The sequence below is a fragment of the Ceratotherium simum genome, chromosome 16 (assembly GCF_057802395.1).
Source record: "Ceratotherium simum simum isolate JZ-2026a chromosome 16, ASM5780239v1, whole genome shotgun sequence".
Taxonomy (NCBI): Eukaryota; Metazoa; Chordata; class Mammalia; order Perissodactyla; family Rhinocerotidae; genus Ceratotherium; species Ceratotherium simum.
In genome coordinates, this window is record NC_141915.1 from 28,511,844 (window position 1) to 28,525,142 (window position 13,299).

At 47.2% G+C, this 13,299-nt stretch overlaps 1 protein-coding gene across 1 annotated transcript in view; it reads right to left on the reverse strand.

The window, feature by feature from the left end:
* YPEL2 (yippee like 2) overlaps positions 1-9,363 on the reverse strand; it is a 61,616-nt gene extending 52,253 nt beyond the window's left edge. The window contains exon 1 of the transcript XR_015554687.1: positions 9,202-9,363. The gene's annotated coding sequence lies outside the window, so the exon portion shown is untranslated. The remainder of the gene's footprint in view (positions 1-9,201) is intronic.
* Positions 9,364-13,299: the final 3,936 nt, after the last annotated feature.

Below are 13,299 nucleotides of genomic sequence, written 5' to 3' on the forward strand. Positions count from 1 at the left end.
TAGAAGATCTATCAAGAAGAAAATGTCTTGGAAAGCAGGGTAAGAGATGTGGCCAACCTTCAGAAGTTACTTCACCAGGGAACCCTCTCCTTCACCTCCTCCAAGCCCCACTAAGTCAGGTCCCCTATTCCACATGCCTAATACTTTTCACAGTTGTAGTTTTACTATTATTGAGGTGATTATTTGTCATCTGTGTCTCACACACTCAAATATTAGTTACGTAATAAATGAATGTCTTTTGGACTATAGGCACTGTGTGACCTTGATTTCTCTTTAACTGCTGCTCCCCCAGGGCACAGCTGGGGCCCCAATTAGTTACAAACCATTCATCCCAAATCTGTCAATACAATTCCATTGTTCAGCTGTCAGCATGCTTTTGGCTTTCTCACTTTAATCTCCCAATTCAAATAAATCCAAAACTCTAGACTCTGACATCTGTGGCTGGGCTCCCTGCCTGTCCACAATTGGAATTTGGAAACTGAACTTAAAATTCAAAAGCAAAAGACAGGAGAGGCACTGTCAAAAGGATGCCTGTATGTCGCAAGTCCCAGCCATCACCAGCCCAAAGATGGATGTATTTTGTTCTAAGAATTATTAAACTGTTATCTAGTGTTGCCATTTATTGAAGGAGAGGAAAAGGAGTAGGGTGGGAAAGAGAGACTGATTCTAGAGAAAATTTCTGGATTTCTCCTGTTACGGGAATGGCAGATAGATTTTAATAAGAATTACAGCCTTTTTTCCTTTCAGGCCTGGCACATCAAGGGGAGCCATGCACCCTGCCAGTGCAGCTTTTTCATATAATTTAAGAAACCTCCACAAAGCTAGTTGTTTATGGATCCGTCTCTCCCCCCTAGATTGTGAGCCATTCCCGGCCAGAGACCATGTCTGGTTAATCAGCCCTCATACCTAGCCCAAAGCCTGGCTCGCGGTAAGAGCTCAGAGAGTATTGGCTGAGGGATGGTGGGAAGTGAGGGGAGGGGGTAGGGAGAAGTCATCTGAGGCCCTGCAGCAACTGTCAGTAAGTCTCCAGGCCTTTACAATTTATTAATTTCCTACTATGGGTCCACGAGAGGCGAGGTACTTGATATGCATTATCTCAATTAATCTTCACAACAACCCAGGGAGGCAGGCATTATTATGATCACCCCTGTTTTAAAGAAGAGGAAGAAGCTCAAGAGAAGTTAAGCAATTTGTCTGAGGTCACTGAGCTAGAAAGTACCAGAATCAGGATTTGCATCCTGGGACATCCCCCCCGTCAACAGCTCCTTCAACCCAGACAAGTCAGAGTGGGGTCTGAAGATGTGCATCCTTGGTCCTTGAGCCCTCCAGAGCAACAAGCAGAATATCTCCCAGAGAGAGAGTCTAAGTCAACTAATTATAATGCAAAACAAAGATGTCAAGTTCTCTTAGAACATCTTCAGACTCTCAGGGTTGTCTCCGTGCTTCAACTTTTAATCGCTGAAACCTGAGAAAACAAATGAGGGAAGGGAATAACCTGAACCAGAAGGTGGGACAACGGATTAGACACAAGAAAAAGCTTTATTGGTTCTTGTCATATCTTCCTGCTAATGGGATATTCAGCTTTAAGGCTGCAGTCATGTGTAAGGACAATTTTTCCCTCAAATCCTAAAGGAAACACACTAAGAATCATGTAAGCAAAACTAACCAAAAGCCCTATTTAATTTATGTTTACATAATATACATGTTTATACCATTAACACAGTAAATACTGAAAGAGAATTCATTTTTACTTCTGGTCCATTTGGCGGTGGGTTGATTTGAGGAAGGAACCCTCAACATACAAAGACCAAAGTGGTAAAAGAAGAGATAAAGGAGGGGCAAATATAATGGATGACACGCACAGGAGTAATACAAATAAAAAGAAAAGCAAAGGAAGTGGCGAAAATAGAGAAAGCAAAGGAAAGGAGGCCAAAGGTCAAGGGTGCTCAGCAGTTGGTTGCTGCCAGGGAGATCTACCTCAGTGATTTCTGGACCTCAGGCATGTGTGGGGTGGGCTGCCTTAGAAAACCCTGGGAAATATTTTGGGGGGTTGTTACTGTTTGCTTGCTTTTATTAGATACCTCATCTGAAAATTCTGATTTTGTAGGCCTTTGGTGGAGCTAAGGAATTCTTACAGCAGTCAGGTTTGAGAAGCTCGTTTTGAGGACACCTATTATCTATATCAATTAGCCATTGTTCACAGCTCTTCCTCCTCAAGAGGTCTACTGTGAACGGAAGTCACAGTCTACTTCCATGGAGTTGCTCGAAACTGTAGCAACGGTAGCCCAAGCAATATCCCAGTGTTCTCCTTCCCACTACTGAAGTACTGAACATTCCCCATATATTCCCTCTTATGTTCATACCTCTGTGCCTTTGCACATACGGTTCCCCCTGGAGTGTTCCTGCATGTTTAAACTCTCCTCGTTCTTCACAGTCCCTTTGAAAAAGCTCAGCCTTCTTTCTGTATCTCTGTAATGACTTTAAACTCTTTCTAAGAGCATATGCTCTTAGGGGCAGGGTCCATATCTTAACTCATCTTTATCTTCCAAAGGTCTATAAGACCTAATGTATCTGTTGAATGATTATCACCCAGGAAAATAAAACAAAACCAAGGTTGAGTTTCACCCCCAGGCCAGAGGTTCCTCTTCTCTAGCTCAAAATAGGAATCAAAATTTTCCTGATCCAGGCAGGATGTGTTCCAAGCCTATGCTCTCTGGCCCCAGGTACTTCCAGCCAGAACACCATTGGAAAACAAAGCAAAACAAATCATTAGGAAGGTTAATATTTTCTATAAATAAATTTCATACTAGATAAAATAAAACCACTTTCTCCAGTCCAACCAAACTCAGCCACTGCCCACACCCAGAAGACCCTGCTGGAGCCTCAGGGGCACCCATCTGCCATCTGGATATTGAGCCTTCCTTTCCTGGCAAGAAATAGGCAAGGGAACTTCAGACACTAGAGGTTAACTTTATTCTGAGCTGGCCATCTAGTTTCAGATCAAAGCCACTAAGTCTGGACACACCACTTCTCTCAAGATCACCAGAGAGAGCTGGCTGCCCTGAAGCTCAGGAGACAGGAGAACACAGTGCTGCTGACCCAACCAGGATACAGGAATGCGAGGCAATTTCACACCTCACTGGCAGAATGCCCTCTGCCCCATCACAGACAGGAGGTAGGCTTTGCCTAGTATTGAGACATTATACATTATTTTGAGTTTTGGTCTGGAGTTGGTATTCTTCCAGAATGTACAGGAGTAGAAAGAGCCCTGAGCCTGAGAAATAAAAGATACAGTTTACAGTCCGTGCTTTGCCCTAATTAGCTCTGTGTCTTAAGCAAGTCCTTTTTGCCTGTTTGAGCCTCAGTGTTTTGTATCTCTAAAATGTAACATCAAAAATAGATTCTAATATCCAATCCAGCATATACCTAATTAATTGAGTTATAAATCTTGAATTAGAGAAAATAAAAATTACAAGGTTAACACTGGAAAAAATTAGGATGCAGGACCCTACAGTTACTAAAGTCAAGCCACAGATTTGGCTCTGTGCTTCCTGGCAGCCAAAGCAAAAAGAGAAACCTGATCAGTTATAAATTTCCAATTGTCCACCAAGAAAAATCATACCAGTTCCTCGGGAGAGGCAAAGCTTTTCCTGGCTCTCTGTTCTGAAAGAAATTTCTCCAGTTTACTTCTTAAAGGGGACATTAAGTGAAGTTGTAGATAAAGTCTTCAATAATATAAACCCTTATAAGAAATACAGTAGCAAATTATATGAAGCTATTTCAGACACTGTCCCTCCATGAAAGCAAAGGGCAGGAGGGCACTGAAGTTCATCTTAGTAAAAACAGTTCTGAAGGGGCTGACCATGACATGGCCCAGGTATGCGGTTTTCACTCGGCCCAGCTTAATCCCAGGATAAAACTAAGACTGGCCAGAGGAACAGGTAGACAACATGTCCTTCCAAAAACTTCTATAAATATTACTTCTCCTACATGAGTGTTTATTAAGAGTTGAGCAGCAGTTTGCACTTAGGTGATTTCTAAATTCCATTCCAGTTCTGAGAGATCTAAGTGACATTTTGGTCTTCATTTACTTACACTAATTTAAGATTTGGTAGTTCTTCCCCTCTTACTGCCCACTCCCAAATCAATGAAATGGGAATTCCTGCCAGTCAGAGAGAGGGGGAATCTAACTATTAATATTAGTGTCATTATTAACAGCTTATGTGCCAGGCTGTGCTGGGTTTCTCCTTGCATTCTCTCATTTAATCCTCCCATCAATCCTGTGTGATAGTAACTATCATTAGTCCCATTTTACAAATAAGGAAGAGATTTAGAGAATTTTAACAAATTGTCCAAGGTCACAGAGCTAATTATCCAGATCTTTCTGGTTCCAAAGCCCAGGCTCTCAGCCCTACTTATAGTGCCTCCTAGTATTAATGAAATGTGATTACTGGTAGAAATGCTTATGGTTGTCAGAACAGTGAGGCCTAGAATAAGGCTACTAGAGGAGGCAGGAGTTGTTTACTAACAACAAAATAACAATGGAGCCTTTAGAGACGCTGGTGAACTATAAAAAGAATAAAAGGATGAAAAATACTGTGAAAAGCAGAAATCCCAAAAGAAAGTAATTCCAAGGGAACACTATCCCATCCCAGGAAAAGGGAGAGAAAAATTCTTTTCCTCTTCTTCTCTTGAAAATAAAGTATTATTTCCTACTCTTAGAGACTCTAAATCTTGGCTCTCTGTATTCATTCATTCATTCATTCAACCGACAGACATTTACCCAGTGCTACCCCATGCCCGGTACTGTCAGCAGTGAGTAAGACACAGAGGACCTCCAGCTTCCAATCTAGACACCAAGTAAGTAGACAATGTATTTCAAGATGTGTTTTGAGGGGCTGGCCCAGTGGTGTAGTGGTTAAGTGCTTGCGCTCCACTTCGGTGGCCCGGGGTTCGCAGGTTCGGATCCTGGGCACACACCAACGCAGCACTTGTCAAGCCATGCTGTGGTGGCGTCCCATATAAAGTAGAGGAAGATGGGCACGGATGTTAGGCCACGGCCAATCTTCCTCAGCAAAAAAAGAGGAGGATTGGCAGGAGATGTTAGCTCAGAGCTAATCTTCCTCACACACACAAAAAAAGCGTTTTGAAAAAAAATAAAGTTAACAAGATTAAGAGAGGCTGAGGGGCAGAGAAGGGAAGAGCTGTTCTAGATAACTGGCCAGGGAGGGACTCTGAGACCCAAAGGAGAGAAACCAATCATGCAAGAATTTGGAGAAAAGACATTCGGGAAAGAGGGACTACCAGCAGAAAGGCCCAATGACATAACCCAACCTTCTACCCTTTAGAAACCTCAGGAAAGCTGGTGCAGTTGGAGCCAACTGAAGCAGAGTGGACCAGGGGATGAGTTGCAGGAGATGAGGTGGGAGAAGTTGGGGGAGGGGGGTCGCCTGTGCAATGCCTACAGGGAAAGAAGTTGGATTATGTCTGAAGGGCAATGAGAAGCCACTGGAAAATTGTAAACAGGGAAGTAGCCTAATCCGATTTACTTTTAAACCCTCCAGGGCTATATTCACAGCTCCCAGGGAAATTCAGGTAGGTGTGATCCTTTAAAGACGCAAGTATGTATCACCTTTTGCTAAGGTTAATATCACTGAAAAAATGATCAACTCTAACAAAATACCTTTAGCCTGCAGGCCCTGGGGTTCTATCACTGAAGGCTAAAGTTCAACAAGATGTTTTCTTTTCCAGAGCTTTATACCTCTTCATGCTCAAGGAACACAATAGTCGGAGCACCTAGTGGTTTGGTTGACAGACCCTCGGGAAATGCCAAGAAAATTTACGAAGGAAATTGATCCTAATCCTCCATTTGAATCCCACCTGAACATTTCTTCCCTCTGCTTTTCCTATCCCAGGATATCCTTTCCTTTGCCATCCTTTTGCTGTTTTCCTTTTTCCATAGGCTCAAAACTAAACATTCTAAATGTGAGCTCCTTGACCAAACTGAACATTATTAAAGTTAATTTCAACAATCCTACAGTTAGCGTTCCCGTATAAGGCATACCTTTGGCAGGAAGTTGAATTTGCATTTGGATAATTTAGAGTTCTTCCTGAAGCTAAACTGCAGCTTTGATTAGTTCAAGGAAATTTCTTTTACCAATACGTTGGAACACAATTACTAAGATAGAAACATCTGACATGTGGATGCATCAGGTATGTGTGTATGTTTGGCCTGAAGGTAGAGATAGAGGTAACAGCATCAGAAACTGGATGACTAACAAGATCCACCTGCATACAGGAGCCGAGATGTCAGCACAGGAAAGAACCAGGGTGAGGTAGGCAAGGAGGTGGCAGAACTTGTGCCTCTTCTTATTAACAACTGTTGCCAGATAAGCCCCTGACTCCCCTACCCTCCCCAAACAAAAATAAAATCACCAGCCTGCCCTTCCCCCAGACTACACAGCCTGGAATACCCAGATACTAAACGAAATCAACCTTTTCTGCCAGCCAATTGTTAATATCCCACGCACAAGGGCTGTGTCGCTGCCTCAAAACCATTAAAATCATTAAAACAGTGAAAATTCACATAATCTGTGAATAGTACAGCAAACTCATCAGCACTACTCATGACCCCAATCCCACGCACCCAGAAATTAGAAACATCCAGCAGTACAGAACAGTGAACAGCAGCCGTCAAATGGGCTGGGGCTGGGACAAGGTGGCGTGGGGAGGGAGGGCGGCCTGTCTCTTATGGCCAAGGCTTCATGGCAGCTGAAAGCAAACAACACTACACCTTTAGACTTTTCAAAGCCTAGCCTTTGAAACTGGCAGATGAGTGAGCTTGGGTTTACATAGACTGACTAAGGCTTTGCACTTCATGTCCAAGTTGATGCCTTTCATTTTTCATTGCCCCCAGTTCCCACAAGATCAGGGTTTCTTATCAGCCACCTGCATCACAATCTCATGGCCCACTTAATAAAAATGTGCACCACTGAGCATAAACATTTCCAGAGTGGACTGACAAACTGCATTTTTAAAAACTACCAGGCCATCTTTACGCACATTTAAGTTAAGGACTTCTGCCCTAGAGCAGTGTTTCTTAAACTGTGGGCCATGACCTGTTTGGTCAAGAAATCAAATTAATGGGTCATGACCAGCAGTTGATTTTTTTTTAAGTAGAAAAAAATTATAAACAGAGCACACTGCAGGTAGTAAGGGCAATTGTTGTCTCCTGGAACTTATCGCAGTTGTGGGCCTCTGCACAGTGATGTAAAATGTATTCCTTATCGTGGATGCCACTCCAAGTTTGAACACCACTCTCTCAAAGGTAAGAAGGAAAACAGTATTCTTGTGCATGGTGTTTATTTTCCGTTTTCCACCCCTAACTCCAAGCTTCTGGGTTTTAGTTCAAGCACAGGATATCAAGACAGATGCCAGAAATGCTGTTATCAAATCTTAAACCGATAAGGCAAAGCCAAACTGAGGAGTGGGATGAGCCCAAGGCCTCCACTCAACTCCTGCCTGAGACCCTTATCACAGGAGCTGGGGATAAGGGACAGTGCCAAAGGGAAGTTTGCACAACTCTCCTCAGGCCGGACTGGTTCCTCGGTAAAGAACTTGTAGCCATTCATATCACAGTTCAGAAGAATGAAAATGTTCCTCATAGGGGGCAAGACTCAGCCACAGTATTAAGTGCTAAGGAAATGAGGGGAGGGATGGACAGCACTCAGGTTCAGCCGACCTCTGCAGTCCTGTGGCAGTGATTAGGTCCAAGGAAAGCCAGGGAAGGGTGAATCCAACTCCACTGATCACAAGGCCCTGAGTTCTCAGTACCAAGAGAGCTCTGAAGAGCATCAAGCATGTGAGGTCAAGTCCCACCCCAGAGCCAGTGACATGAGTTACCTTGGGCAAGTCACTTAACTTCTCTCAACTCCCTAAGCTCCTTGTGCTGCTAATGTTCTACAAGCAAGTGGTGTACAGGGAAGCAGACAGCTTCCCTTCCAGCCCAATGCTCTAGGACAGGGAGCCCTTGCACATCTTGCTGGACGAGAAGAGAGGAAGCCCAAGGAAAAACCGATAAGTAGCTAGCTGCCTCGTTGGCCCTTAGATTCACCAAAAGCAAGGCTCACTGAAACGAGCCTCAAGACTCCAGGAGAACAAACTGACAAGGAGGCCAGACAGCAAAAACCCCAGCAAAGCCCAGGAGCAGTTTCCTGTGCCATTCACAGCGGCCGGACTGTGGGAGGGTGAGCTACATGCAGAACAGAGGAAAACGGAGGAAACTCGCTCACTTGGCTTTTTAAGATCTTGTAAGCTGAGAGTGAAGTCAGAGGTGGCAGTCTCCTGGGCTGAGTCCAAAAGAACAGGTGGTTCCCCCCACCCCCCAACGGGAGAAAAGCCACCACTTGGGTAAAGACACCCAGAGGAGGTCAGCGGCCGAGGAGGGTGAACTTGAAGCAGTGAGAAGTCGGGGCTGCCCCTCAGCGCCAGTTCCTGGGAGGTGCTCGCTGGAGAGGCCCCTACATTCCGTCGGGCAGGAGAGAACTGGCGCCCACCCTCTTGGCAAGGACACTGGGGAGGCGCCGGGAAGCGGCCAGGCAGGAACTCGGCTGCGGTTACTTCGGCCCAGGCCGGCCAAGCGCTCCCGGGAGTGTCGAAGGCAGCCAGGCCCCCATAGGCTGGGGCCCCGAGGGCGGCACCCCTGGACCCAGTGTCTCCAGCGGAGACCCGGCGTCATCGGGGACAGAAAACGTCCGAAGCCCCCCACCCCGGCCCCCACGGAGTCCGAACCCGCGGGAACTATGCTGAGGAAGAAGCAGCGACCGGGTCTCCAGGTCCCCTCGCCAAACCACGCACCCCAGCCTTGCCCGACGCCTCGCACAGGTCCCGGGCCCCGATCCGGGTCCCCGCGCCGCCTCGGCTCCCTCGGCGGGCAGCCTCTGGGGCCCGGCAGTGTTTGTAAACAAACCGGTCACGTGGCCCCGGCGGCCCGCTCCCCGCCCCCCGCGCCCGCTGCCCCCACGGGGACCTCACGCCAGACCCCGCGTCAGCCGCGCAGGGCAGAGGGCGCCGCGCGCTCCGCGGAGCGGGGCTGAAGGGGCCACGGGACCGGCGCCCAGTGCCCGGCGCCCGGCGCCGGAGCTGACAGTGCGCCCCACGCCCACGCGCGCCCGGCCCGCGCCGCGCGCCCGGCTCGCTTACCCGGCAGCAGGCTGCCCCGTCCGGCCAGCGCAGGGCTGGGCTCCGCGGGGGTGCGCAGCAGCTAAGGACCGCCCGGCTGGATCCCGGGCTCCCGGCGCGCTCTTAAAGCCACAGTCTCCGCCACTGCCGCCGCCGCCACTCCGCATCCCTCCGGGTCGGGGCCGGGGGCTGCCCTGTGACGGACGCGCCCCCGCGCCTATCCCCTCGGCTCAGCACATAGCAACACGCCGCGGGTTGGCTCGGCACGGCCACAGCCCATCCGCACCGAGCCAATCAACGAAGGACGGAACTCCACCCCCCTCTTCCCCTACCTCCCACCCCCCCCACCCCTCTGCCCTGGCCCGGCTTGGGTGCGGGGAGTATAACGAGTCTGGCTCGGGGAGGCTCGGCCAGCGGAGCCTGGCTAAGCAGGGCAACTGGCCGGAGAAACAAGGAAAAAGGGTGATGAGCATGGGTGGGTTCTGAGCTCCTGGGAGGAGACCGCTTATTTGGGTTTGGGGTTTGTCCTCAGGTCAAGGCTGGGATTCCCAGAACCTGGGAGAGGCTTTATAGTGCTTCTACTTGGAGGGCCAAAATAGTAACTCCCTCCTTACACCTTAGCCATCCCTAACCCGGAGCCCAAGTTACCTGAAGAGGCCCTCAGGACCCGGGACAGTTGAATTGAATAAGATAGTGCCAGCCCGACCCAACCCAGCCAGGCCCGACTCAGAAGCAAGGCATTTCCCCTCCTCTCTCTCTTCTGCCAGTAATTTCGGTGAGTTAAAAGCAGGAAGGGGGCCTTAGGGGGATTGGAAGATGCCCAGCCCCCTATTGCTGCTGATTTTCCGAGGCTTTTAGGAGATGAGGATGGTTAGCTCAGGAGAGTAGGATGGTCAGTGACCAGAGGGGAGGAGCCCACGTTCTGGGTCAGTGGGGTGGTGCTTTTCAAGGAAGAGAAGGTTAAAAAATAAGCCCAAGGCAGTCAGGAAATCCATGGAGGCATCAGGTGGGTGGAGTGAGGCTGTCTCCCAGCAGGAAAACAGGTCAGTTTGAGAAAGAATACTGACAGAGTCAGGGGAAGAGAGCAGCCCAGCCTTTTCACTTGGGAGTGAGGTTCTGCAGTTCCTCAGAGAGCAGTAGGAAACCCCATGTTTTATTGAGCAGCTATCAGGATGCCAGATGCTTCTAGAGGCACAGCTGACTTCAACCCCTTTCCATACACTGGTTTGCACATAAACCGAGAATGGTACTGGGATAGATCCCCAGGTGGCTCAAACCTCACCCCCAACTCCACCCAGCTGTCTTTAAAATATATTTGATTCAGTTAACGTACATTGCATTCAAATTGTGTTCAGTTAATATACATTTTATGGTTGGATGTGAATCCAGTCCTAATGTTAGTAAAAACAACAAAAATACCTCAAATACATCAGTATTATACATGTGTGTCAGTCTTAAATTTGCAGTTTCAGTGTAAGCAGGAGCATCATGTCACTGTTTTGTGTGTGTGTGTGTGTGTGTGTGTGTGAGAGAGAGGAAGATCAGCCCTGAGCTAACATCTGATGCCAATCCTCCTCTTTTTTGCCCTTCTTCCTCTACTTTATATGGGACATGCCACAGCATGGCTTGACAAGTGGTGTGTTGGTGCGCACCGGGATCTGAACCTGCGAACCCTGGGCCAAGCAGAATGCACGCACTTAACCGCTGCGCCACTGGGCAGGCCCTGTGTCACTGTTCACAATTGACAAACTTGGAAAGTCTAAAACAAAAAAAAAAATGCTTTTCAGGTAAGAAAGAATCATGAACAAGAAAGGCTTAACACTTAATCCTTAATCTAAGAAGATGTGATGGATTCCTTAGATTATCAAGAGCTTAATTTCTAGCCCTGATCTGCTTCTTGGGCAAATTTCTTTGTCTCTCTAGGCGTTGGTTTCCACATTTTAAAACAAAAGAAGATTGAAATAAGATGATCTCTAGGGCCGGCCCTGTGGCTTGGTGGTTAAGTGCGCGCGCTGCGATGCTGGCGGCCCGGGTTCGGATCCCGGGTGCGCATCGAGGCACCACTTCTCCGTTCATCCTGAGGCCGAGTCCCACATGCAGCAACTAGAAGGATGTGCAGCTACGACACACAACTATCCACTGGGGCTTTGGGGGGAAAAAAAAAATAAAAAATAAAAAGAAATAAGATGATCTCTAAAGTCCCTTCCAGCTCCAAAATTCTAAGTAGAGCCAGAAAATCAAAATTGTTACAACATTTTAGCAATATTCTCCTAGTGAATATTTGTGCTGCCAGATCACCACTCCCAAACAGTAGATGCCGTGTTAGTTTAACACCCTAGGATATCGGTATGTTATGTAACAAGATTGGTGGCTACTGTTTCTGTTTAAATAAAAGATAATGTTAGCTGAGGAGGACAAGCCTGGTGTAGTGGTTCAGAGGGAGATCTGAGGACCCCTGCAGGCGTGCTGTGTGTATACAGGGGATTGGAAGAGACAACCTGACCGCAGGACCAGAAGACAATAGAACCAGCCAGCCACCCAACAAAAAAATATTTCATAAACCTGATCAAGCCTCCTCCCAGTTAAAAGAGCCAAGCATTGTGAGTTGCTAAGCGAGGAAGTAGAAGTAAAACAAAGTAATAGGTGAAATAAAGTAGCAGAAGTGACTTCTCTTCCTCTCTGAAAGCAAGCACCTCTAATTGCCCCTCAGTACATATTTACTCAGTGCCTATTATGTGCAGAATTTCCTGCTTGACTTGGATGATAGTACTCAGAAGAATCTACTGAGAGGAGAGAAGCTGAGGCCAATGGAGAGTGTGTGTGAATAGACAGATATTTAACCTGTAGGGCAAAAAAAGAGATGGAGAGATGTAGGGAGAGATGTAAATAAATTTGTTCAGATTTAGCCAGAGGGCTGGGCTCTTTTTCTAAAAACCCTTGGCAGTAAAAGTTTGAGAGGTTCCTGGCCTCAAAAACAGGTGATCAACCTTGCTTTGTCAGTGGCACAGCATCGTTGTCTCCTCTGTGTGAGGCCAAATCCATTCATTCCCAAAGCCTTCACAGCCATTCTTTTCCAGCATCCTCTCTCTCCAATCCCATGTTCCTACTGTTGCCACACTGACATCACTACTACCGGGAACAAGGTCACTTTTACGTGCTCATCTTATTCAACCTCTTGTAGCATTTGATATGATTACATCTTCCTTTCCCTCACCCCCACACCAATCCATGAGCAGCTCCTGTCAGATCTACTTCAAAAATATGTATTTGCTCTGAACACGTCTGTCTCTGCTGCTACAACCCTAGTAGGAAACACCACCATCTCTTGCCTAGAGTAAGCAACAGCCTCGCAGCTGATCTCCCCACTTCCAATCCATTCTCTACACAGCAGCCAGATGGTACTTCTTCAAACAAACTCCTTATGGGAGCCCACAAGTTCCTGCTAACCAGGCCTGCCAACCTCTCTGATCTTCCCCATGGCTCCTTTTCTCATGCTGCTCCAGCCAGGCTGGCTGCCTTTCTGTTTCTCAAATACACTAGGCCTAGTCCTGTTATAGTGTTTGTATTTATTGTTCCCTCCACCTGGAACACTTTGCCCCCAGAAGGCTGCCTCCTCGTCACTTGGTTCTCAGGTCAAATGCCTCCTCCAAAGAGGCCCCCCTGACTACCCAATCTTACATGCTACCCCAGGGTACTCTCTATTATACCTTCTCCCAACTTATTTTCATCATAACACATATCACTCTCTGAAATTACCTTGTTCATTTATTTATTTGTTTTCTGTCCCATCCAGCTCTAAAGTGTCAACTCCAGGAGAGAACCAGGGACCTTGTCTGTCTTACTTCCTGTTGTATCCCCAGTGCCAAGAACAGTGGCTGGCACTCAACAAATATTTGTTTGTGGAATAAATAACGGAACAAATGAATGAATATGCTGACCACCTCCCACCCTTGTCCTTGTAGTTTCTTTCACTTAGAATGTTATTCTCTCCTTCATCCCCCTTTCCTCCCCCTCTGTTCTTTCCTCTTCTCTTTCCAACTCAAAGCCATTTGCTTGATGACTCAGTCCAAAGATCAGATCAAATGTCACTCCTTTGGAGGAGTTTCCCCTAACCTCCCT